This window comes from Beta vulgaris, chromosome 6 (assembly GCF_026745355.1).
Source record: "Beta vulgaris subsp. vulgaris cultivar EL10 chromosome 6, EL10.2, whole genome shotgun sequence".
Classification (NCBI taxonomy): domain Eukaryota; kingdom Viridiplantae; phylum Streptophyta; class Magnoliopsida; order Caryophyllales; family Amaranthaceae; genus Beta; species Beta vulgaris.
Window position 1 is genome coordinate 67,767,340 of NC_079207.1, and position 17,023 is coordinate 67,784,362.

Here is a 17,023-nt window from a genome sequence, read left to right on the forward strand (position 1 = left end):
CTTATTAAAACCAGGACGCTTTGCTTCTTCAAAGAGCAGATCGTCCTAAATGAAACTCGGACGCCTTGCTTCTTCAAAGAGCAGATCGTCCTTAATTAATACCCGGACGCTTTGCTTTTCTGAGAGAGTGTCATAAGGTTTCTTCAGGACGAGCTTCATCTCTAACTCGTTGTAACTTTCTTTCCCCCCTTTTTTTTTTTTTTTTTTCAGAAAAATGCCCCAACATCTAGGGCTTTGGCCGAGAAGGCAGCGGCCAAGAAACGGCCGGCGGGAACTAGTGAAGCTCCTCCCCAAAGAAAGCAAAGGGCTTCACCGCCAAGAAAAAGAAATCGACACGGCCCGCTCCTAAGGTCGTGATCGAGATTCCGGCCAAAGAGGAGGCCAAGGAGGAGCCGTCAGAGATTGGCTCTCTGGCTCTAGTAACCTATGCTGGGCCTGCCGAGCATCCTACAGCCTCACAACCTGACGAGGTTGTCATCTTGGACGAAGCAGGCCAAACTTCTCAGCCGGACGCGGCTGCAGACGGGTCCGCTTTTTCTGGACCAGTGGCCAAGCTGGTTGGCCAGATGCCAACTGCATATAGGACGGCTTCCCGTTCCTCTGGTGAGTCTTATTATTCGAACGTAGTTAGAACGCTACGGGTTGGCGGGCGTCCGATGAGTCCGTCCAACAAACAGGCCGTGGTTATTCCCATCAGATGTACTGACGAGTCTAACCTTTCAGATAAAGGGAAGGGTCCAGCTGCTGATGGATCTCCTATTCTCTCTGATGACGAATCTTCTCCGGCTTTCGGAAGGATGTCATCAGCCGAGCGCGAAAAGCTCAAGACGGAGCTCTTCAAGTGTTTCCCTGAACCTTATATTAAGGGTTTAAGGGGAGCATCGTCTGGGCATGTAGGCTACATGTCTCAGCTTGCTGCCGAGGTAAGCTTTTCTTTGGACGCCCTAGCTCCATAGTTGAAGATATTTGTAAATTTTTCTAACATTCGGCCTGACTTTAATATCCTCCCTCTTCTTTCAGCTCTTTGCTCGCAGCATGATAACAGAAGACTGGGCGAAAGAGCTCAGGAAAGAAAATAAAAAGCTCGTCCGCGATGTGACGGTCGCCGCTGATCATGCTCAGTTTGTCATGTCCGAGCAAGAGGCTGCATCAGCAAACCAAGATTGCTTTGGAAAAGCGGTCGGCCGAACTGGAATCTCAAATCAAAGTCTACCTTCTTCCGTTGACGGAGATGATCGACGAACGGGCATCTTTGGAACGAGCCCTGACGGACGAGAGGAACTCAGCCATAACCATGGCTGCAGATTTCTACAAAGAGAACCTCGACCTGAAGGTAAAGAACCAAGCCCTTCGTACTGAGGTTGCGGAGACCGTTGCGGGCGCCAAAGAGGCTATGAACGACATCATAGATACCTCAAAAGAATGGGCGGTGAAGGCTTTTGAGATGATGGCCGAGGAGGAGGATATTCCCAGATATGCTCGTCGGCTGGAATTCCAAGAAGCCTTGCATAAGGCCACCATAACTGGAGCAGAACCTCCCGTCTTGAAGAATCCTCTGAGGATGAGAGGAGAGGACGATGCAGAGGCCCAGGACGAAGAGGACAATGATCCTCCTGCCGCCTAGTTCTTTTGTTGTATCTTGGCCGTGAGCCACTTGTAACTTTTTCTCTTTTGTACTTAGATGAATTTAGGTTGTAATCATCTTTTTATATTCATGGGAAGCTAACTTTTTCAATCTCCGTTGTGTTATGCTTTACTGTTTTTAACGCCTTGTCTTACAACCTCAAATCTATTACAAGTGCAAGAACAACTCGTCATAATATTTGGTTGATCTAATTCAACTCTTTTGGCCGATTTCATCTATTACTATTATTAAAGCCAAGTATAAAAGTATCTCGTCAATCATTCTGATCTGACCCAGTAGCTCTTTTCTGGACGTTCATAACCAGATGCACAAGCAAACTTTAATTTTTAAATTTCCAAGTATAGAGTTTTGCTCGGCCAGAGCCTGGGTTCCATTCGTCCTTTGACAAAGACATAGTTAGTTTATAAATTATGCCCCTATATGCCCCCCTTCTTGGACGAAGAGTTTTTATCACATTTTTCTGTTCAAGAAGGAGTTAAGAAGATAATTTTTAAATAACTAGGACAAGCTGTATATGCCAGAAGCAACTCGTCCAAGCTAATTTCGAGCTGCTTCTTTGGAGAGCAACTCGTCAACTTGTCCTATTTCTGTGAAGTCATGAAATAACTTGTTCCTTTACTAAGGTTGTTATTTCGAAGTTTTGTGGCTTTTGGACGGACAGTAAGATACCTTTACTAAGGCGTCTTATTTCCAGCCGACCTTGTTCAGGAGATGTTTAACTCTTTAAGTAAACAACCGGCCAAATCTGACATCTTTATTCGTTTAAGAATGATAACATGTTCAGCCGAACTCCTAATGAAAGGTGCATTGTCTTTTTGCTTTGAAATTAGTTAGCTTTTGACGTTAGTATGTAACTTAAGCAAACAATTAAAACAAAGTCATAGAGAAGTAGAATTGTATTATATGAAGTTTGCTTGACGGATAGTCAAGGTACATGTCTACATTCTACTTTTTCATTGTAATGCATTAGGAAAAGATTACAATTTAGCGGATGCTCTAAACAAAGTATTTCTTCAAAGTGTCAGAATTCCACGTCCTAGGAATAGGACGTCCGTCCAATCCTTCAAGACGAAAGGTACCATTCTGAACGACTTCGATTATCTTATAAGGGCCTTCCCAGTTAGGAGTAAGCTTGCCTAATTCTTTGGCTCGGCCGACCGCTTCCATTTTCTTAGGACGAGATCTCCCATCTTTAATGGACGTCTAGCAACTCTTTGTTGAAGTCTCTTGCCATTCTTAACTTATATAGTTGCATCCTCAGCAGAGCATTGCCCCTGACTTCAGGAACTAAGTCCAAAGCCGTCCTAAGAGCTGCCCAGTTAGCATCTTCTGAGTACATCATTACTCTTAAGTGGGTTCCTCAACTTCAATAGGAAGGACAGCCTCAGAGCCATAGACCATCATAAAGGAGTCTCTCCTGTGGAATTCTTGGCCGTCGTCCTAATTGACCATAAGACCAGCTGCAATTCTTCTACCCAAAGCCCCTTTGCATTGTCTAACTTCTTTTTTATTCCGGCCGAAAGGATCTTGTTAAAGCCTCCACTTGCCCATTAGCCTGTGGATGAGCTACTGCTGCAAAGTGAGCTTAATTCCTTGGTCGGCCAACCATTGACGAAGCTTGGGTGTTTCAAATTGTGGCCCATTATCAAAGACGATCGACTGGGGCATGCCAAACCTTGTAATCAAGTTCTTCCAGATGAACCCTTTGACATCATTGGTAGTGATACCTCTTAATGCTTCAGCTTCAACCCATTTTGTAAAGTAGTCTACAGCTACTATTACAAATTTCTTCTGGCCGCAGCAATAGGAAAAGGCCCAAGAAGTCCATCCCCCATTTAGCAAAGGGAAGAGGAAAGAGAATGGGCGTCAAAATTGGACGGCTTTTGAGGATATTACCATGCTTTGGCAACTATCACACTTCTTGGCATAGAGGAGTGCATCTTCTTTTAAGGACGGCCAAAAGTAGCCCGTCCTGAGAGCCCTTTCTGCCAAAGCTCTTCCTCCAATGTGAGAAGCACAAGCTCCCTCATGCAACTCCTTCAAAACGTCCAGACCTTCCTTTCGGCTGATGCACTTGAGAAGAGGCCGATTATAGGATTTTTGTATAAGGTCTCATTCCACAATTCAAACCACTTGTCCCTAGCTCTCACATACTTGGCCTTAATGGGATCAAGAGGCAGACGGCCGTTTTCTTGAACTCAATGATTGGACTCATCCACTCATCATCTCGGCTGAGAAACAGCACTTCTCCGGCCTCAATGCTCTTGGCCGCCTTACCTCCCAAAAGACTGTTCTAGGAACGTCACCTTCGCCGAGCTGGCCAGTTTAGAGAGGGCATCAGCTTGATGGTTTTCTGATCTGGGCACCTGATCTAGGACGAACCTCTTTAAAGACTTGATCTCGTCCTTGACCAAATTCATATACTTGCTCATGGACGCTTCCTTGCATTCAAACTCACCATTGACCTGACTGACAACCAGCAGAGAGTCAGTTTTAGCTTCGATTTCCAAGGCCCCAGCCGCTTTACACATTTTTATGCCGGCTAAGAGAGCTTCATACTCTGCTTCATTATTGGACGCCTGGAACTTGAATTTCATAGCATATTCAAACTTATCCCCTTCTGGAGATTGAAAAATGATTCCTGCCCCACATCCGTTGGCAGTTGAGGATCCGTCCACCATAAGGGTCCAATGACGCCTTCCTGCTGCTGGATCCTGGACGCTTTCTATCGTAGGCCGAGTAAGCTCTACGATGAAATCAGCCAAAGCTTGGCCCTTGATTGCCTTTCTAGGCTCAAATGTTAAATCAAACATATTCAGCTCAACAGCCCATTTTAACATTCGGCCAGAGGCATCCATCTTATGCAACACTTGCCTAACGGCTGATCTGTATATACAAGGATGCTGTAGCTAAGAAGTAAGGTCTTAACTTCCGGCTAGCCATCAACAAGCCAGGCCGAATTTCTCGATGGTGAATATCTGTTCTCAGCATCTTTCAGCACATGGCTCACAAAATAGACGGGTATTTGCACCGCGTCTCTTTCAGCCAAGAGACTGCACTGACTGCAAGGTGATACAGCCAGTATACATACAACTTTTCACCTTCGGCCGGACTGATCAACCTAGGCAGCTGCCGAAGATGTCTTTGACTTGCTGAAGGCCAACTCAGCTTCTTCCGACCACTCAAACTTGGCATTCTTTTGATAGTAGCAAAGAAATGGTGACATTTGTTCCTGATTTTGAGAGAAACCGTCCAAGAGCAGCCAAACAGCCCGTCAACCTCTGAACTTCTTTGACTTTGGACGGCGAAGACATATTCATAATAGCCTGAATTTTGTCGGGATTTGCCTCAATCCCTCTCTGATCAACCAAAAATCCCAGAAATTTCCCAGCAACTACGCCGAACACACATTTTTGCGGATTAAGCTTCAACTTGAATTTTCTCAAGGTGAGGAAGGTTTCCCTCAGATCGTCCAGATGATCTTTCTCCTCTTTACTCTTGACGATCATGTCGTCTATATAAGCTTCCATATTTCGGCCGAGCTGCGGCTGAAATACTGTATTAATGAGCCTCTGAAATGTAGCCGGAGCATTTCTTAGGCCGAAAGGCATCCTGAGCCATCCATACAGCCCTTTCTCAGTAACGAAGGAAGTCTTATCTTGATCATCCGGCCACATAGGAATCTGATGGAAGCCAGAGTAGGCATCCATAAAGCTCAAGGGCATGGCCGGCCGTAGAATCAACCAGACGATCTATTTTTGGCAACGGGAAGCTGTCCTTAGGACAAGCCTTGTTCAAATCTGTATAATCAACACACATCCTCCAAGTGCCATTCGGCTTTGGAACCATCACAACATTTGCTACCCAATCTGGGTATATGTTTCCCGGATGAATTTAGATTTAGCAGCTTTTGAACTTCCTCATCAACGGCCTTATTTCTGGCCGGCCCCAGATGCCTCTTCTTCTGCCGAATAGGCTTTTGCCCCGGCTCAATGTTGAGCTTATGGACGGCCACCTCAGGGTCTATCCCAGGCATCCTTCTACAGCATAGGCAAACACATCTTCAAATTCTCGCAGCAACGCAACTAAGGCGTCCTGAATTTCCGATCTCAAAACTGATCCAATTTTCAATGTCCTTTCCGGACGCTCTGGATTCAAGCAAATCTCTACTGGACTTTCCACAGGCTCTGGACGTTCTAGTCCCAGACTCATTATAGCCATTATCTCAGATGAATGCTTTTCTTCCTTAATAGCCAAACACTTTCTCTTCTTGCTAGGCAAAAGCATGGACGGATTGCTTTCAGGAAGAGGCGACTCCTGAACCTTCTCAATTTCCTCCTTAAGCTCACCAATCTGGCCTTTAACTTTTTTGGCCGAATCATCTCCTTGTGCCCTTGGACACTCTGCTTTTTCCTTCCAAGATGATGGTTTGAGTGTGGTGAGATAGCATTCTCTGGCAGCTTGCTGGTCTCCATAAAGAGATCCAATCTTCCCACCATCACATTCAAACTTCATCAGCATTAATGGGTCACAATGACGGCCTTGATGTGATTTAAGGTAGGTCGCCCGAGAATGACTTATAAGCTGTCAAGTCTCGTACTACCAAAAATTTCACAAAAAGCGTCCTGGCCGCATCTTTTTCTCCAACCTACGGGCAAGGTGACGGTTCCCATAGGGTGTATGACCCCGCCGCCAAAACCAATTATAGGATGATTACCGGCATCAAATCGTTTTTGTCAAACTTTAAACGAGACAAACAATCAGCACTGATGATGTCAGTTGAGCTTCCAGTATCAATCAAAATTCGCCAACCCTTAGATTGGCAATCTTCATTTCCACAACCAGCGGATCATCATGAGCGTCCTAATATTCCCCCGGTCCAACTCGCTGACCACTATTTTTGGAAAAGGATCAGACTCGGCCTGGTTGGTGAGCATAACCTGGCTGAGTTCCCTCAAATATTTTGTGGCCGCGATTTGTGGACCTCCAGCTGCAAATCCTCCTGAGATGACCATCACACATCATCATCCGTGCTATCTCCGTCCATCTTCTTCCTTGACGGTTATCCCTTTTCTGAAACTTCCTTCCTGACGAGGGTAGGTAATTGTTCATCTTTCCTTTTCGAGCCAACTCTTCTAGTGCTCGCTTCAAATGCTTGCATTCATTGGTTTCATGTCCACAATCTTTGTGAAAGTGACAATACTTGCTCTTGTCCCTGTTACGTAAGGCGTCTTCATCTCGGCCGGCGCCTTTAGTTCATGCTGATCTTTTATTTCCATCAAAATGGAATATTGATCTTTGTTGAACTCTATTGGTTCAACTGAGGCCGCCGGCTCTGACCGCCTACTTCTCTTGGACGAAGTGGTCATAGAAGTCATGGCCCAAGTCTCAGCCTTCTTGGGCGGATTCTTTTTTGGCTGAACAGCTTCTTCAACTTTCTTCACTTCTGGCTGTTTTGCTTCAGCACAGACCTCTGTGGCATGAATGAATGCTTCAGCCTCCCTCAGTGCTTCCGTCAAAGTAGTGATTTTCTTCTTACCAAATCAAACTTAAAACTTCCTGGTCTTAGACCTCTGATGAAGGCGTCAAACGCCACACCCGCATTCAGATCTTGGATCTGCAACGCCTCCAGATTAAACCTCTTCACATAACCTCTCAAGGCTTCCTTAGGACCTTGGATGACTTTACCCAGGTGCATGCTTGTTTTCTGTTCTTCCGATTAGCCACAAAGTGACTGGTGAATAGAATACTAAGTTCAGTAAAATTATTCACTGAATTAGGCGGCAAGTTGTTGAACCATTTTTGCGCTACTCCTTTCAAAGTAGCTGGGAAATTCTTACACCAAGTAGCATCGTCCACCCCTTGGACATACATCTGATGCTTGTAAGCTGATAGGTGATCGTCCGGATCAGTAGTTCCGTCAAAAGGATCAATGTTGGGAGCTTAACCTTTGGGAAAGGAGGGACTCCATGATCCTGACCGAGAAAGGAGTGGGCCAATTGATCTGGAGTCCGCCACCTGCCCCTCAATGGGTATGTGCTCCTGACGGTACTCTTTTAAAACCGGATTAGATGAGGTGTTAGCTAAGGCTGACGCCTGTACACCATAGGCTGCAAAACTGTTTCTCTTGCCTGGGCTGGAAACGGATGGACCACGGCTTCGCACCACTGTTCTGGACGGGAGCCTTAAGGACGGATCCTTCATATATGGCGTGGAGCCAGAGGCTGAACGTGCTGCGCTGCCGCCCTCTTGGCCTCCAAGTACTCCGGGCATCAGTCTCCATCATGTGACCAGTAGGAGGGATATTATCTGCTGGACGGACCACCAGCTTCCAGTCCATCTTCCTCCTAGAATCACTAACTGCCGGCTGCTTTCCTTTGGAAGGCGGCTTAGTCAATTCTGGCCGAGGTGGCCGACTAGGTCCTGGACGACCCTCTTGGGATCGCCCTTTAAGCGGCGCAGCTGCCTCTTCTCTCGGACTCATCTGAAAAAATAGCATGTTGTTCTTAATCTGCTCTTCCATAACAGCGGCCATCCTGGCCTGGAAGTCATTTAACACATTTTCCAAATGACCAGCAGTCACTGGACGGTCAAGATTTTCTTGGATGACTGGAGTTACAGTCCTACCCTCGAGGTGAACGGCAGCATGGCCCTGATCCCTGCCTCGAGGTGGCCTCTCGTCATCAACGGTATCATCCACCTGAACTCTAAAACTTCTGTTCCTTGCCACATTCGAAGAGTGACAGTCCGTCATTGTTGCGTCTCCCCACAGACGGCGCCAAATGTTATGTAGTGCAAAACTAGCAATTTATATCACAACTCCCAAAGATGGGTTCTAAGAACTGGAGACTTGTGCAACAATGATTGGTTCAAATCCCGAAGCAAACTCCTGACCAGCAACCTGCAAAAAGGGACCCACCCTGGAGGTTTGGGTGGTATTTCCCCCTCCGAAGCTTAAGTCAGATATCAGGGATGCAAAGGAACTTTTAGAGAGAGAAGGTAGAGAGAGAGAGAAGAATTTATGACAGAGTAACAGTACTATCCCTCAAAAACGTACCTTTCACCCTGAAATCAAGGACTATTTATACTGTTTGAAATGACTGTTGTGCCTTGATGTCACCCTAATTTGGGAGCATCTGATTGGCTAATCAAAGTTTTGGGACACGCGGCAGCTGTTAACTGGTCAGTACACCTTTCTTTCATATAAAGGTGTAAATCAGACTTACTGGGCCTAAGTCAGTTTTTGGGGCCAGAAGAAGGTCTTTTTAGTACGTTTTCAGAGAAACGTACTTTTAGGCCTGTCACCTTCAGGCCCTTTTGTACTTTTATTCCCCTGCATATATGCCACATGTAGGGCTCAGATGAGGCCACGTGTCAGTACCAGAGCCGTTGATTTATTAGGCTACAACAATTTTAGGAGATATGATGGAAAATAATTGGTGAAAAAGCATTAATTGTAATATTTTAGTTGAATAAACAAAAGAAAAAACAAAATTCAAGAAGCAAATAAATGATGAGACATGGTTTTTCTATACAAACTAGTTATTATGTCTGGGCTACGCCCAGGGCCGTCTCATGAATTATGGAGGCCCCGTGCTATCCATCAAAACGGGGCCCTTAAATAAATTATAATTTATTTTTATTATTTGTCATAAATCTGATTGAAGGTTGTAGACTACATTCTTGCAAGAAAAACCAAGCAAAATAATTTCATATTACAGTGAGATTGTTGTAGTCTTACATATTACATCAATTGAATTAGGCATAATTGCATCAATTGAATTAGGCAAAATTATATAAATTAGAAAATTGTAGAAAAATAAACTAGGTGTAAGTTTAGAGAAAGTGATAAATATTCTCAATAATTGAACAAGTATTTGTGCTATGTAAACAACCATTTTCACCATGCTCCTATATCTCTCTCTAAATGGCCATCCTCATTCACTTCTAACAAAAAAGAAGAAATTCTTCATAAGAATTTGTGCCATGTAAACAACCATTTTCACCTTGCCCTTATAAATTTCCATTTTGAAACCCCATGATTTCATTTACAATCAAGCAGGTAAGAATAATTTTCCACATGCAAAGCAGAAGATTGTTTGCACAGGGGTAAAGGAAGTAATTGAATTGAATTGGCTTACTGAGTTGGACATGTAAAGTCTTGCGCCAGATCTCCTTATTTAACTGCAAAGTTTGCAGCTCAATTATGCAATGTAATTTGTTGCTTGAGTATTCATGTCAATACGAATAATACTAAGGTTTTGCTAGCTCTAATTTCAGATAATCATGGCTTCAATAATCTAAGTCTAGCCAAAAGGAGGAAAAGAACTCCAGGACCTTCTTAACTCGGGGTTTACATTTGTCTGTGGAACACCAGATAAACCTTGCCGTAATTGGGTCTCAGGTTGTTAGACATATTCTAGAATACAACAACCAGAACATAGAGTTGAATAGTTCTACGTCTATCAATTATCACTAACACTAGGGAGAGTTGCAAAAATTGCAGAAAAATCAATTAGGCAGAATTGCAAACAAACCAAATCATAAAATCGAAAATCAAAATTATAATTGCATCAAATATGCAGAATTAAAAACATAATTGCATCAAATAGGCAGAATTGCAGAAAATCAAAATCATAAGAATTACATATTACAAATTTTAATTTCAAATTATAAAGTTTCAAAATTGCTATAAATCTCTACTTGAAAAATGGCATAAAAGAAACGGTTTTTTCACCAAATACCCCTGACAAAAAAATTTATTCACCAAATACCCCAACTTTTTTCAAAATTCACCAGATACCCCTAACTTTTTAAAAAATTCACAGACAGATACCCCAAAAGTTAACGGACGTTAGTCACCGTTAGTGTTTATTTACAAGTTTGCCCTAAGTCAAACTAATTAGCCCTAAGTCAAACTAATTAATCCTAAGTTAACCTAATTAACCCTAACTAACCCTAACCCACCACCCCACCACCCCTCCCCCACCACCCACCCACCTCCCCTCCCCCACCCCACCTCTTCCCCCCACCCCACCTCTTTCCCCACCACACTCACCACCCCGCAACACCCCCCTCCGCCTTTCCCCATCCCCTGCCGCAGCACCCCTCCCCCTTTCCCCACCCCCGCAGCCCCTTCCCCTTCCCCCTGCAACTGCGCAGCACCCCCTCCCCCCTTTCCCCACCCCCGCTACCCCTTCCCCTTCCCCCTGCAACTGCGCAGCACCCCCCTCCCCTCCCCTTCTCCCGCAAGCCGCCAAACCCCAGATCTGAAGCACTCGTTTGTTCTTCGTCGGTGTTGATAGAGATCTGAAGCACCGCCGGTGGATGTTGCGTCGATCGAGTCTTGCGACGAGGAGGAGGAAGTTTCGTTGCGACGAGGAGGAGGAAGTCCTGTTGCGTGAGTGAGGGAGGAAGTTTCGGTGCGTGAGGGAGGGAGGAAGTGCCGGTGGTTGCGCAAAGGACGGGGAAGGAGAGGGGGCGGCGCGACTGGTTGTGGGGAAGGGGAGGGGGCAGCGCGACTGGTTGTGGGGAAGGGGAGGGAGCGGCGCAACTGGCGGGGAAGGGGAGGGGGGATGGGTGGTGGGGCTGGGGTTGTTGGGGGTGGTGGGTTAGAGGAGAGAGAGGGGGTTAGGTTAGTTAGGGTTTTTAGGGTTTGTTTTAGGTTAATTAGAGATTTTTAGGTTTTTTTAGGGTTAATTAACACTAATGACTAACGGAGTTAACTGCCGTTAGTCATTAAGGGCATTATTTGTCATTTTTTTTAAAATTTGGGGTATCTGGTGAATTTTTTAAAAAGTTAGGGGTATCTGGTGAATTTTGAAAAAAGTTGGGGTATTTGGTGAATAAATTTTTTTGTCAGGGGTATTTGGTGAAAAAACCGTAAAAGAAAAGTGAAATTACCTTAAAAAGTGAAGACTTTAATAACAAATTAGCCTAGAAATTCTTGATTTTTCACCTTCGGACTCCCACAATCAAAATTGGTGTTCTTGAGTTGGAAATATGGGAGTAATGAAATTGAGCATTTTTTGGCAAAATTTAGATTGGAAATGAGATAATTTCTTGAATAAAGAGAGTGACTATTAATTGTATATGGAAAGTTGAATACTATCATGATTTTTGGAGATCTGATTTATGAAGAGGAGAGAGAATCGTGGAGTGAAAGAAGATGGAAAGTCTCTAACTGTTCTTGCGGGAGTTCTCAAATAATTTTTTTTTTTCATTCCTCTTTCCATCCGCCAACGAAATTTGGGCCCCCAAATTTTTGGGGCCCTGTTCTGCTGAACCGGTTGGACCGGTATTCAGCCGGCCCTGGCTACGCCTCGGGTAAGAAAATTTTCATTTATTAATATTATAGATTAAGATGATAACACATAATGTTATTTGGTCTAGTCGTTAAGACTTTAATATATGTTCTTGAGGTCTCGGGATCAAAACCTATACTACGCAATTTTTTAACTCAAGTCAGTTGAGATAGAGAGAGAAAGTAAGTAATTGTAGAGAGAGATGCTCTGGATTTGTTAGGTGATGATTGGATACTTATTTATTGATGAGAACGTATTGTGTCGGACTCGTCCGACCATAATCTTTGGTCGGACGACTTTCAGGTGGTTTCAATTTTTTTTCAGTTAGTCTTAATTTTTTTCAGGTAGTCTTCATTTTTTTTCTGATAGTCCATTATTTCTTTCAGTTGGTCCATTATTTCTTTCAATTGGTCCATTATTTCTTTCAGTTGGTCCATTTTTTGTTTCAGTTGGTCTATTATTTGTTTCAGTTGGTATACATATTACGAAACAAAGTCCAACTGAAAGAAAACAAAGTTCAACTGAAAGAAAACAAAGTCCAACTCAAAGAAAATAAAGTCTAACTGAAAGAAAACAAAGTCCAACTGAAAGAAAACAAAGTCCAACTGAAAAGAAAACAAAACACTAACCTCTGCTTTCTCTCACTTTCTCCTTCTTCTTCATTATTAAACAACAAGCTGAGATAGAATTTGTAGGGAAGAGAGAAGGAGAATTTTATTCTCTGAATCATCTGAATCTCACAGCAAGCTGAGAAATATATGCAGAGAGTAACTCCATTTCTTCTTTTTCTTATGAAGGACCTCACATTCACATTACATTCTGAAGAATAAACCCATCTCTTTTTCTTCTTCTTCTTGATAGTTCCATCTTCCTTCGCCCCATTTTATTCTGCAGCAATATGTGCTTCTCTTTCTTCTTTTTCTTCTCAGATCTGGCATCTCCATGATCTTCTTCCATGTCTTCATCTTTCTTCTTCTCCATGTTTTCTCTTTTAACTTTCGATGTCGGATGCTATGAAGGACCTCACATTCAGCCATGAAACTCTTAGAAGCTCCGTGACTGTGAAGATTAAATATCTTGATGGCAACTATTGGTCCAGCCATGAAACATACTTTTAAAAATAGCCCGCGTGTTTTGATGGGCTCAGCCCGTCCGACGGAAGGTATTGGGTCAGACGGTCTGACCCAATACTTTCACTTTATTGATTGGGTCGCTTTTATAATGTTGAAAAATTTCCCAAACAAGATACTCTATTGGGGAACATCCATGCTTTTAGGAAAATTGTCTACCTTTTAATTTTTATGGTAAAACTTTTTTTCACCTAAAAAGTTGGTGGGTCCTTTGGGCTATATTGTGCTGACCTTTTAGGTGGAATTTATAAAATATTATTTAACCAGTTCATGAGTCCAAACAGTAGGTTTGGATACAATAGTACAAATATTGATTATTGGTTTTTATTTTGTCACTTGACGAAGCTTCGATCAAAATTTACAACTTGAAGAGCAATTCTTGGAAAGTAATTCGCAACGTATGTGAAAAATAATGCTATGGTTCATTCTAATAATGCATTGAATTGGATAACTAGGGAAAAATCTATAATAGTGTTTGATCTTGGAAGCGAAAAGTTTCATGAAGTACCATTGTCTCATCATGTATCTCATTTCGAAATTAATTGTTGTAAGGGGTTGTTTGCATTTTGTAACACATACGGGAGAGATATGGGTTATGAAGGAATTTGGTGTAAAACAAGAGTTTTTTACGGGGACATATAAGGATAATAGAGCATTCTGTGGGGATATATAAGGATAATAGGGCATTTTGGGGATATACCTCACTATTTTTTTTTTACATGGAGATATACTAAGCTAAATATTAGTTTTGTTAAAAGTACCAAAAATACTATTTCCAGCAAGAAAATATTTAAACACGTACTATGTCCCGCGTAATTATAATTTTCATTTATTAGTATTTAATATACAATTATAACACCAAACATTATTTGATTTACTGGTTAAAACTTTAGTATATATATTCGAAGTCATGGGACCAAATCTTATATCATGCATTTTCTAATTTTTTAATTGTATATGGTTTACATATTGTTAGGAATTATCTATATATGTTTAAGATAGACTTTAGGGATAGAGTGTTATCCTAACAGGACTCTAGATGCAGGATGTATATATATATACTTTATTAATGAATGAGATGATCACACATAACATTAACCTAAATTTGACATGGTATCAAGAGCCAAAGGGTGGGAAAAATCCTCTCCACCCACGACCTAGAACCGAAAAACAAACAGACGAAAAACCGATCAACAGATCGACAAACAGACGAAGAACCGATCAACAGATCGAAGAGAAGAAAAAAAAACCGAAACCAAAACCCTAAACCACACGAACCAAAAACCTAAACAGACGTGATCATTGATTTTTTCCGCCACCATGACTGAATCTCAACCGCGCGACCCTGCTGGGGCAGCTTTGGCAGGAATATCGCCTGACCAGTGGCAGAACCTCTTAGACTTGCTGAACACGCCTAAACCGAAAGATCGTATGACTGGTGAGTGTTTGTGGATAATTGATACGGGTGCACACATCATGTGACAGACCAGTTTTCGCAGTTATGTGCTGCAGGAAAAATTCCTGGATGTCCAGTCGGTTTGCCAGATGGTAGTTTTGCAGAAGCTACTCATGAGGGAGATGTTATACTTCCTGGAAATCTGAAATTATATAATATTTTATTTGTTCCTAACCTGGATTGTAATTTGATTTCCACTCCGCAATTAGTAGATTCGGCGAATTGTATAGTTCAGTTCACTAAAACATTGTGTGTATTACAGGACCGCAGGACGAGGACGCTGATTGGAGCGGGTAAGCGGGAAGATGAACTTTTTTTTCCGGGGCGTTCCAAAGGTGAAGATCAATGCTGTGGAGGGCATGACATCTATTGTAATCCCCCACATTTTTAAAGGATTTTCATAAATATATTAAAGTATTTATGTAGTTATATTTAAATCCAAATGAGTTTGGAAAATGATTTGACTTTTAAAAAGGGTTGACTATTTTTAAAAGTCAACTAAAAATATCTTTATGGCTTAATAAAATTGAAAATGTTTTAATTAAGCATGTCTTAATAAAAGCTTTAAGCATTAAAAATATTTATTTAAATAGAAGTTTAATGGAATCGAAACTCCTAAAAGGATAAAAAGGAAAAGAGTCCTATTGATGATTAAAGTCCTAAGTTGATCATCTTTTTAGTCATCAAATAAATTTTAAATCTTATCTCTTTTCCTAAATTCTAATCTTATCTCTTTTCCTAAACCAAAAAGGATTAGTCTTTTTGTAAATATCCTAAAACCCAATTATCTCACCCTACACACTTATTTTTTCAGAATTACGCCACTTTCTATTCTCTCTCTCCTCATGATTTTCTTTTCTTCCCTTCACTCGTTTTTTCTCTCATCCGAATCTGATTGGCCAGATTTCTCATAGTTCCGTTTATTTTTAGCCAAAACTTCCTTCTTGGAAGTTGTAGATCTCGAATATTGAATTTAGGCTCAAGAATCACTCAATTCCGATTCTTATTCTATCAGTTATGGCCTCTGCAAGTTTCGCAATTCTGCTGCCATATTTCACTCGCGATTTCGGTATTTCACTATTTTTCTCCCTTTTCCTTTTTGATTCTTTTCCTCGTTTTCTTATATATTGACTTCATATATATTATATATTGAATATTAATATTTTCGATTTGTTATTATTTTTAGATTGAAGTTTTAATCATTAAAGCATGAATTTTTAGAGTTTTAATTACTATAAAACCATAGTAGCATATTAGATACTATGAGATTGATTTAGATTATGATTTTAAACATGTTTATATACGTTTAAAGAAGGTTTTATGATTTTAAAAGTTGCTGGAATTTTGGAAAGAGTTTTATTAATGGAGTTTTAAGATTTTTAATTACTAGTATGGTAGTACTATGCTAAGAATTAAAAGTTATTGAAGTTTTGATTTTAAAATAAGCTTTTGAATATATTTAAAGGGGATTTTAAATATTTTAAAGTTGCTGTATTTTTAATTAAGAGTATTGATTTTAGTTTATATTAATTTTTAGGCGGAGAATCTTTCGTAGGAGACTTTTAACGTTTTAAAAGTGGCCTACAGGCTAGTATATAAAGGTACGTACATAGTCTACGTGCTATATGGTTTAGAAACATGCCTTAGGGATGTTTTATTTATTAGTATCATGTATAGGACTCTGTTGTTCATATATATGATTTACTGAAATTGCTTTACATGTTACTTGCTTGTGTGCTACATGTAAACTAAGAATATGTATGAGTAAGATTGTTTGTATGGAAGTTTGATGCAAGCAGATAAGTTTAGTTTTGGTATTAATTCGTGAGTGAATTAATGTAAGTAGGTTGGAATCATGTGTTACATAGATTCTTTGAGATTATTTATTTATCTTATAAGAATCGTGGATCTTATTTGGTAATTATGAGTTATACCTATATAAAGGTACAGTTTACTGTTGGCTAGGTTCAACAGGCAAGTTAGCAAAGAATAAAAGAAGTTAAAAGAGTCCTGAATGATAAGTTGTGAACTTGTTAATTCTAAGATTAAAAAGGAGTTTTGTGATGTTTATATGATTATTAGTTATATATGTTGTGTGCTTGGTTGGTGTCAACACAAGTGTAAAAATGAATGCAACGTAAAGTGAAACGAGATAGGTTATAGACTTTAGACTGGTGCACGTCTAGAGTTGGACACTAAGGGTTGGGATACATAGTCCGCCGTGATATGTATTTTCCTAGGATTGGATTGATCACCTTTCCTTTTTAGCTCAAAGGTTCCTCGATATCGCAGGTCAATTGGAATATGTGGTAGCTCCCATATCTCCTACTTCAGTATAGACAACTCGTCCCATAACTATTCCATTTAAAAGAAGAAATAAAAGTTTAGAGTCTAGTTCAGTAAGAGTCATCTGCAGTTTGTTATATGCTTATTATTATTTATGTTGTAGTATCATGTTTAGGATTATTTATGTCTGATATGTAGTACT